This window comes from Nyctereutes procyonoides, unplaced genomic scaffold, assembly GCF_905146905.1.
Source record: "Nyctereutes procyonoides isolate TBG_1078 unplaced genomic scaffold, NYPRO_anot_genome, whole genome shotgun sequence".
NCBI lineage: Eukaryota > Metazoa > Chordata > Mammalia > Carnivora > Canidae > Nyctereutes > Nyctereutes procyonoides.
The window spans coordinates 6,211,760-6,227,929 of NW_026575045.1; positions in this window are offsets into that span (position 1 = coordinate 6,211,760).

Sequence of the window (16,170 nt, forward strand, 5' to 3'; positions counted from 1 at the left end):
AAAAAAAATGAAGAAGCATCTACCTGACAACCAAATCTTAGCCTTCCACAGCCTTCAGGTCTCTCAACTGGCCTCCTGCAATGCCCTGGGAAATGGGCTGCCCCACTTTCAGCTGTGCCACCTTCAAAGCTGTCCTCCACATGCCAACTCATACCATACTCCAAGCCCCTGCCACTTACTGCAGGATTAATACTTCTCATCTTCTCCACTTGCTTAACTTTTCCACACTCTTCACAACTTCGACCAGGAGCCATCTCAGCTCAAATAAGCAAACATTTTATTGGGCACTACATTGCTAAACTACTGCTGCATAACAAACCACTCCAAAACTCAGTGGCTTAAAACAACAATCGTTTATGATTTCTCTCATTAGTCTGTGGGTTGTCTGGAGGTCAGCTAGTGTAGGCTAGACTCAGCTGGGGGTGGCTCTGCTCCAAGGCAGATATCCCAGTATGCTCAAGATTGAGGAATTTCCCAGGATATGGAACTTGGTTTAAAATTGGGGCAGTCCCAAACATACAAGAATGACTGGTCACCTTAGGGATAGCCTGTAGGTGCCTCTCCTCCCCATCCTAGGAACAGCAGGCCAGTCCAAGGTTATCTTTCTCATGGCAATGGCACCAAAGAGTGAAACTCAACCACCAGCTTCATCTACATCAAAGCTGGCCATTCCATTGGCGAAAGCAAACCAAACATGCTTGGGGCTTGGGGCACAGCGATACACTACATTCACCCAAGCAAGTCAGAGGGGAGGGTGGAAAATAGACGTTTCTGCATCTCATTTACCAGGGGGCACCAGCTGGGCAAGTTACTAAGAGTTAAAAACTCCTAGGACATCATTGCAAGAATTAGATTTTTAGATGCCCTGCCAAGTGTTTCCAAAGCACCCCATAAAGAGAGATGCTGCACTTACCTATCACACCTGAGTGACTAATGACTATAAATCTTGTTATGAACTGGCCTTTTGTCATAACGTGCACAGTACCTGGAATATGGTAAGGATTAAACCGATGCTTGTTAAATTAAACTGGTCAATTATATGTCCTTCATCACCATTTTCAACTTTCTCCTATTAAAAGTACTTTAGGGGATCCCTGGGTGGCGCAGCGGTTTGGCACCTGCCTTTGGCCCAGGGCGTGATCCTGGAGACCCGGGATCGAATCCCACATCGGGCTCCCGGTGCATGGAGCCTGCTTCTCCCTCTGCCTATGTCTCTGCCTCTCTCTCTCTCTCTGTGACTATCATAAATAAATAAATAAATAAATAAATAAATAAATAAATAAATAAATAAATAAAATTAAAAAAATAAAAATAAAATAAAAGTACTTTAGTTTCTTTACTGGACTTTCTTTGATATTCTCCCACACAAAATGCTAGATTACACACAGGGGCTAACAAACTTTTTTGTAAAGAGCCAGACAGTAAACATTTTAGCCTTTGCCAGTTCTATAGTCTCTGTTGCAACTACTCAACCTACCATTGTGGAAAAAAAAAAAACAGCCCAACAATAGTAAACAAATCAGGGTGGCTGGGTTTCAATAAAACTTTATTTACAAAAATAGGTGGTGGCCTGTACTTGGTTCACAGAATATCATTTGCTGACCCTGGATTAGAAAAAGAAGTAGAATTTTCCCAGCACCATTTATTGAAGAGACTGTCTTTCTTCCAGTGGATAGTCTTTCCTCCTTTATCGAATATTAGTTGACCATAAAGTTGAGGGTCCACTTCTGGGTTCTCTATTCTGTTCCATTGATCTATGTGTCTGTTTTTGTGCCAGTACCACACTGTCTTGATGACCACAGCTTTGTAGTACAACCTGAAATCTGGCATTGTGATGCCCCCGGCTATGGTTTTCCTTTTTAAAATTCCCCTGGCTATTCGGGGTCTTTTCTGATTCCACACAAATCTTAAAATAATTTGTTCTAAGTCTCTGAAGAAAGTCCATGGTATTTTGATAGGGATTGCATTAAACATGTAAATTGCCCTGGGTAACATCGACATTTTCACAATATTAATTCTGCCAATCCATGAGCATGGAATATTTTTCCATCTCTTTGTGTCTTCCTCAATTTCTTTCAGAAGTGTTCTATAGTTTTTAGGGTATAGATCCTTTACCTCTTTGGTTAGGACATCCACATGCAGAAGAATGAAACTAGACCACTCTCTTGCACCATACACAAAGATAAACTCAAAATGGATGAAAGATCTAAATGTGAGACAAGATTCCATCAAAATCCTAGAGGAGAACACAGGCAACACCCTTTTTGAACTCAGCCACAGTAACTTCTTGCAAGATACATCCACGAAGGCAAAAGAAACAAAAGCAAAAATGAACTATTGGGACTTCATCAAGATAAGAAGCTTTTGCACAGCAAACGATACAGTCAACAAAACTCAAAGACAACCTACAGAATGGGAGAAGATATTTGCAAATGACGTATCAGATAAAGGGCTAGTTTCCAAGATCTATAAAGAACTTATTAAACTCAACACCAAAGAAACAAACAATCCAATCATGAAATGGGCAAAAGACATGAACAGAAATCTCACAGAGGAAGACATAGACATGGCCAACAAGCACATGAGAAAATGCTCCACATCACTTGCCATCAGGGAAATACAAATCAAAACCACAATGAGGGGATCCCTGGGTGGTTCAGGGGTTTAGCGCCTGCATTTGGCAGGCGGCGTGATCCTGGAGTCCCGGGATCGGGTCCCGTGCCGGGCTCCCTGCATGGAGCCTGCTTCTCCCCCTCTGCCTGTGTCTCTGCCTCTCTATGTCTATCATGAATAAATAAAAAATTAAAAAAAAAACACAATGAGATACCACCTCACACCAGTGAGAATGGGGAAAATTAACAAGGCAGGAAACCACAAACGTTGGAGAGGATGTGGAGAAAGGGGAACCCTCTTGCACTGTTGGTGGGAATGTGAACTGGTGCAGCCACTCTGGAAAACTGTGTGGAGGTTCCTCAAAGAGTTAAAAATAGACCTGCCCTACGACCCAGCAATTGCACTGCTGGGGATTTACCCCAAAGATACAGATGCAATGAAACGCCGGGACACCTGCACCCCGATGTTTCTAGCAGCCATGTCCACAATAGCCAAACTGTGGAAGGAGCCTCGGTGTCCATCGAAAGATGACTGGATAAAGATGATGTGGTCTATGTATACAATGGAATATTCCTCAGCCATTAGAAATGACAAATACCCACCATTTGCTTCAACGTGGATGGAACTGGAGGGTATTATGCTGAGTGAAGTAAGTCGGAGAAGGACAAACATTATATGTTCTCATTCATTTGGGGAATATAAATAATAGTGAAAGGGAATATAAGGGAAGGGAAAAGAAATGGGTAGGAAATATCAGAAAGGGAGACAGAACATAAAGACTCCTAACTCTGGGAAACAAACTAGGGGTGGTGGAAGGGGAGGAGGGTGGGGGGTGGGGGTGAATGGGTGATGGGCACTGAGGGGGGCACTTGACGGGATGAGCACTGGGTGTTATTCTGTATGTTGGCAAATTGAACACCAATAAAAAATAAATTTATTATTTAAAAAAAAAAAAAGAAAAAGAAGTAGAGGAACGCCTGGGTGGCTCAGCAGTTGAGTGTCTGCCTTCAGCTCAGGGCATGATCCCAAGTCCAGGGATCGAGTCCAGCGTTAGGCTCCCTGTGAGGAGCCTGCTTCTCCCTCTGTCTATGTTTCTGCCTTTCTCTGTGTGTCTCTCCTGAATAAATAAAATATTTTTTTTAATTTTTTTTATTTTTTTATGATAGTCACACAGAGAGAGAGAGAGAGAGGCAGAGACACAGGCAGAGGGAGAAGCAGGCTCCATGCACTGGGAGCCCGATGTGGGATTCGATCCCGGGTCTCCAGGATCGCGCCCTTGGCCAAAGGCAGGCGCCAAACCGCTGCGCCACCCAGGGATCCCTAAATAAAATATTTTTAAAAAATAAATTTAAAAAAGAAAAAGAAGTACAAATGATGCTCAGAGTTGTGTGGACTTCCCAAACACAGATAGTTAACACAAATGTTTCCCAAACTGTGTTCCTTAGGATACCTGTATCAGAATCACTGTGGATTGGGGAGTAGGGGCGAGCGGACCAGGAGGGCTTGTTAAAAATGTACATTCCTGGAGTCTATTTGGTACATATCTCTGGAGAGAACCTGAGAATCCACAGTTAAAAACAGGCTTCCAAGATGAGGTTCCTGCATATTAAAATTTGAAAATCACTAGTTTCAACCCCTAAATTCAACACCTAAATTACACTAAAATATCAAGTGAATATGCAGAGTTTAAATCTCTACTCATAATTTCACTGGAGATGTACAAATATCATAGATATAATAGCAAATGCATACAACATAAACTAGGATGATATACTGAAAATATTATCAGTGGATATTACAAGCAGAATACAGTATAATGGCTGTTTTAATTTTTTATTATGGATTTTCTATTTTTCCAGAATATGTATGCTCAACATATACTGCAATTTTCTTTTCAAGATTCTATTTTTTAAAGCAATCTCTACACCCAACATGGGGTTCAAACTCACATCTCCTAGATTGAGTCACACACTCCACTGACTGAGCCAGCCAGGAGCTCCTACATTGTAAAATTTTTAATCATTTAATGTTTTATTTTCTTTTTTTTTTAAATCTTTTTTTTTTAATTTTTATTTATTTATGATAGTCACAGAGAGAGAGAGAGAGAGAGAGGCAGAGACACAGGCAGAGGGAGAAGCAGGCTCCATGCACCGGGAGCCCGATGTGGGATTCGATCCCAGGTCTCCAGGATCACGCCCTGGGCCAAAGGCAGGCGCTAAACCGCTGCGCCACCCAGGGATCCCTAATGTTTTATTTTCATTCAGAGTTATTTTAAACATAGAGAAAAGGAAAGAAGTCAGCCCAGATTTAATAGATAGCATTTTTATCTATTTCTGCTTCAGCTTTTAAAAAATAAAATGTCAGATAAATTTCCCTCCTGTCCCTAGTCTCCTGGTATAGCCATTATTCTAAATTTGGTTTGTACCATTCCCGAACATATTTTTCACACTTTTTCTTATTTTTCACACTTTTTCTGAATACCAGTCTCATCATCAATATGACATAATACTGCTTTGTCTAGGTTTCATAAATGGTATTATACTGCCTAAATCATTTTCACAATTATTTTTATAAAATAGTTACTATTAAAAACTTTTTCACTCGCTCTGCTACTAAAGGAACTGTGGTGGTATCTCTTACAAACCAATTTACCTGATCCTTTTCCTACAACCTTGTTCAGGTAATTAAAGGAACATTTCACAGCAGGATATATCTAAAAATTGATCTCTAAGTTTCTGTACTTGATGTGCAAATTTGCTCAAGGGCATGGCCTTTTTGTGTTTCTCGCATATACAGTGCCTATTAAAATTTCACTCATTGCCTAAGAATGTTTTCTTAAAAAGCCTGACAAATTTAACCTTTTTGGAACTCATGAAAACACAACAGGCAGGATATAAAGACGGCTTTATCTCTGTATGTTATTCTCTTTAGCTTGACAAGTTTTACAGTCACAGACACTGCCAACTCTCCGACATCATCAAAGTCTCCAAGTAAAAGGCTCCAATTTGATAATGACAGCTGTTCCCGTCCAATCACATTTGTCAGAGTCTTCAGGTAATAAACTCATCTTGATAAGGAGACATTTAGAAAACAAAAAACCTAAAGAACACTTAAGACATTCAGAAATTTTTGATCGAAACACTTGTTCCCCTGGGTCAAATATGGATCGTTAAGTCAAGAGAACCTTTGTTTTGAGAATACACTACTTGGAGAGAGACCATCAAAGAGAACTTCAAAGAAGGATGAAGTCCTTCTACAAAATAAACACTAGAGCCTTTCCACTGACCAGCCTAGAGCAGGTTGACAGAGATCAGGAAGCACAAATGAAAGCCTTACAGGGAGTCTCCTCTCAACCACCCTCCCCAACCCCCCCGCCCAGCACCTCCATCAACCCCATCAGACATGGCAGAGCCAGGGCAATGCTGCCTCAAAAGGCACCCCCAGGGAATGCCCTCAGCTCTCCTTCCTATGCTCAAATCCCTGCATGCTGGAGATGTACGGACTCTCTTCAGGCTGTTCTGAAAACTAAGTGAGAAAATGCTGACCTCATGAGCACTGAGGAATCAGTAAGTTATTTGCAGCAGCAGCAGCAACAAAGAGGTAGCCCTACAGACCCTACAGATCTTGAAGCAGACATGGCTGGTGGACAAGCAAGGTGACAGGTAAGGCCGAAAGCAGGTGATTTAAACTGTGCCTGGCACCTGTAGTAAGGGCACTGGGAGCTGGAATGGAGGGCCAGACTCCCCTCAGAGAGGAAAGGACTGAGTGGCCTCATCTCACCTCCAACAACAAAATTTTCAAGTCCCTGCACTTGTATCATCAGGCACATTGCTCTCCCTAAAATGATAGGAGGCAATGAATGGCTCAAAGAAAGTGTGAAATCTCACAACATAAAAGGAATTATGAAAATAGCACAGTATAGCTACTAACCTCATAATATGACACTGATTTTTCAATAACTAAAAAACAAAGAAAGAAATAGAAAATGCTAAATTTTGTCAAACCACCACTCACCCACACTCTCTCTCTCAAAATGTATTCTAGGCATTTTTAATGGTACCTTTGCTGATAATTTTTCTCAGGATAAAACATGAACACAGAAGAAAAATGCCAGTTAACTGTACAGTTCCATAAAATACACATTATTGGTTATAGTTGACAGGAAAATGCTTAGCTAAAAGTAAGTTACGTTTCAAATAGGAAAAAACAAAACCCCAAGGTCTCAAATAACTTTTAATCTATCACATAGTTCAATACTACTTACTCTGCACATAGGAAATTATAGCAGACTATGGCCTGTATTTGAGATCAGGTCAAATGACATCACTTAGGAAAGTGACATCACTTAAGAATCACCTAATTCATTTAAGAATGAATACGTAAGTATGCCCTCTATAGAATGAGATTACAAATGAAGTCTGAGGAAAGATCAAAATCTAATTTATCTAACTAGGGGACAGCCTCATACTAAAATATAATTAAAGAAATTGGTAGTCGAATAAAATGTTTTGCCAGCAGCCTAATAAGGTGGGAAAGAGGGGTGTGGACAGAGGGGATAATCCCTAAGTATTTATGGGGGCCCAGGGTCCAGGGCCTGGCACAGTGCACTATAAGTCCCCAGATATTTTGTGCCCCAGTACTGCTCAAAGAAACACAAAATAAGTCAGCCCCAACTGAAACTGTAGTAGTGTCTTTTTTCTCAACCATGGCTGCACATCAAAAGCATCTCTCTCTCTCTCTCTCTCTCTCTTTTTAAGATTTTACTTATCTAAGGGAGAGAGAGAGAGAGAGAGCATGAGCAGGGAGGAAGGGCAAGAGGGAGAGGGAGAGGCTGACTCCCCATTGAGCAGGGAGCCTAACTCAGGACTCCATCCCAGCACCCTGAGATCATGGTCCAAGCCAAAGGCAGACACTTAACCAACTGAGCCACCCCAGGCACCCCAGAAGCATTTGTTTTGAGATTCTTATTTAATAGGTCATGTGTAGATAGGCTTTTGGGTGTTCTGTTTGGTACATATGTTTTTAAAAAGCTTCATGCTTTATGTAAGGTATGCCCCCACCTCCAATTAATTTTTAAGAAAGTCTATATCTTGTTTCTAGATAGAACTAAAATCAAAGCTAGTTCTGTTTCAATCAATATTTAAAAGAATGAAGAAGACTGCCATTTTCCCAATCTGAATTTTAAAAAGTGTTTAAAAGGTCATTGAACACAAAGCATGAAATTAGCCTCTTCGGAAATATCCTGACCACATGTTGATGTCAATGGCACCCAGAATATAAAGCCTGGCACCCAACCAAAGGACCAAGAGCAGACACGGCCTTCCATAGTCACTAGGAAAACTAAGTACTACATTTCGTGCTATTTAAAGTAGAGAAGCTTGGGACCAAAAGAGATCTTTGAGATTATCCTGTCACTTTTCCATTTTGCAGATAAGGCAACAAAGAACGAGAGGTTGTCCGCCATGCTGCGATGCTAACTCCACGGCCACAGGAATTACATCTGAGTGGTTTACACTGTGTGGCCCTAAGCCCAATAGGTTCTCCATAAAACTTAGAAAATGTCAGGTGCAGGTCCCTGGCAAAGCTGGACCCAGAGCCAGGCACAGTTTAAATGAGGATGATGGTGGTACACTGCAGCGATACACTGAAAACCAACTGATCCTAGGACGTGAAGCAATTTTTGGAGAACAAGATTCTCCAGCACACCGAAGTATGAATCCTCTCTCTCTTCACCACTGCCTTGAATCACCAGAATCATCTGTCCATCAGAGAGACATGCAGCATATAAAAAACATTCTTTCTGAGATTAACACAGCAAACTAATCTCAAAACATGTTGTTGTTAACATTTTAACACCTGGGCTGGAAAAAGCTCTGGAGAAGAGGAAATTAATTATGTCAGATTTGCAACATTAAATGTAAGGTTTAAATTAGAACAGATGGCTCTATTAGAAGACTTTTTGCCTCATCTCCGGTCCATTGAAAATCACGTTGGCAATGCTGCCTTACATCCGGGGGCCATTCTCCAAACTCTGCGTGGTTTGCCAGCAGTTGACCAGCAGGTGGCAGAACAGAACAGCCCATCTTCAATAAAGCCCCTGGCTGTAGAGGGTTGGGTGGATTTCCAGGGAAGCAGGATTTGTCTTCAAACAGGCAAAGACTAGGTTGGGAGCCAGCAAAGGAACCCGAAGGTATCTTACTGAATAAAAAGTCAAGTATCCGTTCACCTCAATTACCTACAGGATAAAATTCAGTCCTTACAATGCCACCACTGGTGAGGAACTTTAAAAGTATGAGAGGCCAGTGTCCAGCCTGGAGCATACCCAGGAGCCCAAATCAGTGTTTTTCAAACCTGCCTGATGATCAGCATGGCCTGGGGGTGCTTATTACAATACAGACCCCGGGGAACCACTCCAGATACACAGAATCTCTGGAGAAAGGGCCAGGGGATCACCTGGAGGGCCTATCGGATGCTTTACTGCCGCTCCCCACCTGTGGACAGGCATTCCACAACTTGGTTACTGTCACATGTGTGGTTAGTGTCATAACCTGTCCACGGATGAGTAATCACTTCCCAAGTTGGTCAGGGAAGCAACAAATGGCGGGCAAGACCACGTAACCTCCCACTGCTCGGCACAGGTTAGACAGGGGCCATGTGGCTGTCAGGCAGGCCCTCCACTCAGCCGAGGACTACTCTGCTCACTCCTTCTTCCCTGTCCCTCTGGGTAACCTCAATACCTCAGGTATGCCATCTCCCCCCTCCTGCTTCATCTCTGCCTTCTGATTGCTGTCTACCACATGATTTTGCTGCCTACTTTGCATTTTCAATCTTTTTTTCTAGATGATGTGTTCCTTTCCATCTGATTCTCACTACTTCAAATGACAAAATACTTCACCCTAGTCGTTCTGCTGCTCGTCATAAGTTCTGTCTGGAGCTTGAAGTCAGGACTCCACTCCCCCTGCACTCCCTTTTCCTCACTGGTGCAACCTGGCACCTCCTCTAATCCTGTCTCCAACCAGTTCATAAATGGAGAGAATCGCCTCAGCACGGGTTTGACAGCCCACCTCCACCACCTCCAGCAGGCCTTGTTTTCCTACAGCAGTTCCACTCTCATCTTTTACGTCCCCTTGGTTGTCCCAAACCACTAGGTTTTCTTCTAAGCCTGACTTCCACCTTTGCACCCAAGGCAAAGATTACCTCCCTCTGAACAAAACCGAGTCTGCACAAAGCTACAACAGTCAAGATGTCTCTCTGTGTATCTCCGTTCTTCCCCTAAGAAAAGCTCCAGCAGTGCTTAGCCTCCGCTTGGTCCATCTCTGTGCTTCATGCTGGCCAACACACATGGCCACATCCACTTCAAACCACAGCCTTGATCCTGTCAAACCCTGCTCAGGAGCCACCATTACTAATCAAACCCAAGCTTCCAGGCCTTTGATTTAGGTTCCACAATAGAGTCCAACTTGCCCTTCTAGACTCGTCTCAGTGCCCCTTCCTCTGTAGTATCACTTCTTACCTTCCAAGTGTCTACTATTTATTTGCTCCATCCTGAAAACTCGCATGGCACCACAAAGCTGGCCACAAAGGATTCCTTAGTGTGCCTCGGTACCCCGTTACCCTTTCTCCTACCCACCAACAAGGAGCAATTCCTTGACCACAATGTTAAGTCTGTGAATGTGCAGTAAAAATTTACTTAATAGACAATGTCAGAAAGAAGGCTTTATCCCTTTCCTTCTCCTCCTCTTCCCTCCCCAAATCATGCTGGTACGACAGACAAGCAAAAAGCACAAATATCTGATTCAGGCAAAGCTGCATTCCAATCTTGATTTCAACACATATATTGACAAATTGGTCTTGAGCAAGCCTCTCTGAACCCCATAGAAAAAGACCAAAAAACAATAGCAACACCACCACCTAGGGGAAACAAAAGACAAGAATAGCAATATCACCACCTAGTGGGTGGTATGAGTCAGGCACAGGGCGCTGTAGTAGCCGGAAACCAATACTGTCAGACTGTTTGAACGTGAGAATTTGCAGGATACAGTCAGAAGAAAAGAATAGGTAAAGGGCTACTGATAAAAGTTTTTCAAGAAGGAAACACTTCTTGGAAGTGTAGTAAATAGTACATTGTGGCTTAAGCTGAACAGAAATTTTCAAATACCTAACTTTGAAAGTTACCATATGAAATACTGTGGAGTTTTTCTTGCAACATTATTCTATGACAATTAAGGTATTCTCATAGCCATAAATAAAACTAAAGAGAATTAATCATAACCCTCAAGGAAATGGCACGACTTGCTCCCCAAATGTAATACCAGATAAACCAGGTTATCACTTTTAAAGAATACGTAGGTAATTTCTTTTTTTTTAAGATTTTATTTATTTATTCATAGACACAGAGAAAGAGAGGCAGAGACACAGAGGGAGAAGCAGGCTCCATGCAGGGAGCCCGATGTGGGACTCGATCCCGGGTCTCCAGGATCACACCCCAGGCTGCAGGCGGCGCCAAACCGCTGCGCCACCGGGGCTGCCCTACATAGGTAATTTCTAATAAGCGCAGCACTGACATTTCAAGGTACCTGTCAACCTAGGTTACATGAAAGAAAATCACTGAACACATGATTATTTTTATACAATAATAACTGCAGTAACTCTGCAGCAAGAGTTAAAAATCGCAAAGTATCAAATAGGCAGGTTGCTATTCTTAAGGAGAAATATGTGGCATATATTTCAGAAGGGTGATTTAAATATTTTGTAAAAAATATAGTAAGGTATATTAGACAAGGTAGCTAGGAACTATTTTAGAGCTTTGTAAAAGAAATCCTAATAGAGCAGAACATTTGCTTGTAAACAGAAGTGAATCATTCTTCAACAGGATCACATATGCATCATTCTATATATCAAATGCCACAACCACAGAAAACCAGGAACCCACAGCCTTATAAATCAAAGTTAGTTGCTTCCTCACTCTCTGTTAGACTCCCCGAGTCAAATTCTGTCATAGCAGTTCACTTCAAATCTCAAAAATAAAGACTCATTTCATGGAGCCTTGATGAATCCCATCTGAAGGTCATTAAAACACACACCCACTTCCACACAAACCAGAAAATCAGTAGAAGTCAAAGACTCATTAATCTGGAAGCTGGAAGCGATACTGACAACACCTAATTCACACCTCCCATTAGGCCGAAGGGAGTAAGACAGCTGTCCCCAAGGTAGTCCGCGGCAGGGTCAGGACTCCAGTCCTGGGGTCACCCCATTTGGACTCCGCTTGCTCTAGGACACTTCAGGTCCAGCTCTGGAGTTCGTGCATCCCCCCTTGATACTCTTCAAGCACATCAGTGAGTCATGTTTCCGTTTCCTTGAACTGTTCCAAGTAGTCTTTGGTAGCACAGAGGTCATTCGTTCACAGTCCACATGCTAACTCATCCAGAGTTCTAACACACTTAGGAATCATGACTTACCATGCCACCTTCACATTAGTGAAGCGAATGGCTAACAAAATCTAAAAATAAGAAGAGATCTAACTCTTAGCACTTAAAATACTTCCTTTCAACCTCCTGTAAAACAACAGCCTATTTAGGAGATGAAAAGTGAGTCAGTCATTTCTTTCATCCAGCAGACGGGCTCCCCAGGCACAAACTCTTGCACATTATACTTCATGGGGCCTTTTAAATATTTACTTGTTAGCAGTATTCTTCCTTTCAGGTCAAAGATTATAGTACTTAGCAACACAAAGAAAGCAGAGGGATATAGTTATGAATTAGTAAACTGCTTGGCCAAGCCTTCCATTCGTTAATTCAGCCCAACTTCAAAGGGGATTTTTTAAAAAGAGGTTCATCTGTCAGAAATTAACTGTAAGAAAATTACTGAATCAAAAAATGACTTGGCCAGTCTCTCCAAAGCTGGTGTTAAGGGAAAAGCGCCCTGTTTTAGGTATAGAAGCAAAAAGTCTCTTCCTATGCAAATAAGTTTGTTTTGTTTTAAAAGTTTTAAAAAAAAAAAGGTTTAAAAAGTTTTGTTCTAAAAGTTTAGAAAAAAGTTTTAAAAGTTTTTTTTGTTTCATTAACAGCAGGACTCTTCCAGCCTTTGATATGCTAATGATGCTGTAAATTTCCAAGAATAGGGGGAGGGGGAAATTTCAGTTTATTTGGTCACATTTATTATTTGGAGGGGGCTGGTGGTTGGGAATAATATATGAAAAACACACGACACTGGATCAGTACCTTCTAAGCAAGAGTGGAGAAATGACTTTTCTAAAAGCATCATATATTGTTCTTTAGCAGCAGAAAAGAGTAGACCCTCATTCACAACTATCTCAGGGTAAATTGAGAGTCTCTATTTTAAGTCAAATTGGAATTAGGAGAAGGAGCCTACCAGAGCTAAATCCTTCATAGCTTAACTTCTCATTGCCAACCAGACTGCCAATTCCCCCTGGGCTTTCGAAACGCTCCCTGGCTCTAAGCAAAGCCCCTATACCTGTTCCTGCGGAATGAATCAGAGTCATTGCGTATTTTCCCTGAACTCTTTGATCTGCATGCTCTAGTCTATTTCAGTGGTTTTTAACCGTGGCCATACATCAGAATCACCCAGGGAGCCTTTAACTCTACAGATGTATGGCCCAATGCCAAATGTACGGAATCCAACATGATTCCCAAAGAGGCAGCAGCCAGAGCTGAAAACCACTGTTCTGCTTCCTAGGAAGGTAAAGTCAACAGACAAATAATTGATTGTGCATGTACCATAAGTTGAGCATATTGACATTAATAAGGGAAGCAACATTTTAGTGAGTCCCCAGGTTTACAGATAAATCAGTAGCATTCGCAGGTGCTCCTAGCAACAGGATAAATCAGTAGCATTCGCAGGTGCTCCTTTTCTTTTCTGGGCCTTGTCCACAAGGAAACAGACACGTATTATTTTGGGAGGAGTACAGTCCTTAGAACACGGGGGGTGCCCCACAAAGCTCTTGCAGGTGCAAATGACTGCAGCGGGGTGTCTGTAGGTCCACACATCTCGACCCCTGACCCTCCACATGGCCCATACAGTGCATGGCCCGAATTTGGGGCTCAACAGTTGATTACATGGCTCTAACTCTCTGAAGGATACCTGAGAAAGTCACAACCATGAATGCCCCCAGTGCTAAAGCCAAAACTACTCTATGCTACCCAGCCCACGATGTAGGTCTCCAGGAGGTCTCGTAAGTAGGTCAATCACCTATAAAAGGGATTTCTGAAAAAACATTTTTCTTTCTAAAGTGTGTTTATTTAGCCTATCTTATACAAACAGTCTCTAAGCACAGTATGTTAGAAAAAGGCTTGATCAGGAGGAGGGAGAGAGTTAAAATTAAAGACATATTAATTTAAAACAAAAACAGCTTTGATATAGGGGACCTTGGAATAGAATATAAAAAGAACCTCTCCCTCTTTCCTTTCTGAATGTCTTTAATCTAGACACCTTGTTTTGGGTAAAAATCATCCAGCATAGAGACAGGGCTAAGAAATAGTTATATAGTAAAAACATGAGTCCTGATGGAGATGTAAGTGAAAGCGAAGGGTTTGAGGCTGCCAAGGCTCCCAGCTGCCATGCCACCTTTGTGCATTTACATGCTCCAAGATTTAGGCACTTGACAGACAGACGCAGCTCCAATATGGCTACCTTTCTCCTTCTTATTAGTAGCATGGTAGCATTTTTACCTCCTTCCCACCCCAAGGAGAAAAAAAAAATGGCCATAAATCTCTCTTTGAAAACTTAAAACAAGAATATCCAGGATGAAAGTACTTCTTCCTTTGCAGTTCTCATGCCAAGCAACTAGAAAAGCATTTCTTTGGCAAAGATGTGAAAATCCATAGGTATTCAAGGGTCAACTTAATTTAGGCAAAATAACCTAAGGGTCAGAACCAACCCTACCAGGCTAAATCACTGAAAATCTCCAGGTTTGTGACTATAAAATGAAAGGGTTCTATTACCACCCTTGAGACCCTCCCAGTAGTAAGGACAGGGTTCCCTGACATGCCAGCATTGCATCTACTTTGCACTTTTGAACAAACAATGCAACACGTCAACTATTGTTGAACTACAATGGGAAGCTTCCGGGGTCATATGGAAATAATTTCTTAAATGAAAACTTTTTCATCAACTGCATGAGAAGCACTTAATAAATTTAAGAATAGACTAAAGGATTATGTGGATGTGTCAAAATAGGACTTTGATGTACTAAGTGAATTGCTCGACTATGACATGTACAGAACAGGATTCCATTTGTTAATAGGTTTAAGGTTATAAAAGGGTGCTACGTTTGGCAAAATAACCAAGATTCTTGAAAGAATCAATAGCATCACAAAAGGATATCCCAAGAGTCTGCTGCAATTAATATAGCAGAGCTTCTCCTAAGGATTAAGGAAGTCATGTACCTTTTTAAGTTCATATCCATTTCTTACCTAGATTCAACTGGGGACATGGAGGAGACCTCTCAAAGCTGCAATGAAATAACCCTTTAAAATGGTCTCTAGAGGGGACGCCTGGGTGGCTTGGTTGAGCATCTGCCTTTGGCTCAGGACGTGATCCCAAGACCCAATCAGGCTCCTTGCATGCAGCCTGCTTCTCCCTCTGCCTGTGTCTCTGCCTCTCTCTCATGAATACGTAAATAAAATCTTAAAAGAAAAAAACGGTGTCTAGAGGCAGCAGTAGCAAATTATTCCTATCTTGCATGAGTTAATCTCAATCAAAAAAACAAACCTCTATCAAATAAAGTTTCAAGTGCACAAGATTCCCACCCTGAAACAAAAAAGTTAAAACTTCCCAATATTGAGTAGTATACAAAAAGCCTAATATATGCCTTACTTCTCATAGGTCCCATATAAATGACATTCCTTTTTGGTGTTATTTGAATATTGCTCTTTTTGCTTCCTTTAGCAAATGCACATTTGAGAGATCTATAGACCCATTAAAGTGAAGAAGCAGGACAAACTATGAAACTCTTCAATAAACAGAGGACACTGCAAGTTAAAAAGCACTTAAATATGATGCAGGTGCCTGTATGCATGTTGTCTTTCAATTAAAAGTTCAAAAGAGGGGCACCTGGATGCCTCAATGATGGAGCATCTGCCTTAAACTCAGGTCATGATTCTGGGGTCCCAGGATTGAGCCCCACATCAGGCTCCCTGCAGGGAGCTTGCTTCTCCCTCTGTCTCTGTCTCTATCTCTCTTTCTCTGTGTCTCTCATGAATAAATAAAATCCTTTAAAAAAAAGTTCAAAAGAAACAACAAAATAGAACATTGTTCTCTTATGTAACATACAGTCTTATATCAATTTGACAAAGTTACAGTTAAATATAAAGATATCTATTAGGTTTTCCAAAAAGGACATCTTGGGTTAACACAAGACAATGAAGAGAAATATAAATCTGTCATCAAAAGCCAAGGGACACCATTTCTTTTTTTTTTAATAAATTAATTTTTTATTGGTGTTCAATTTACCAACATACAGAATAACACCCAGTGCTCATCCCGTCAAGTGCCCCCCTCAGGGCTTGTCACCCAGTCACCCCCACCCCCCAACCC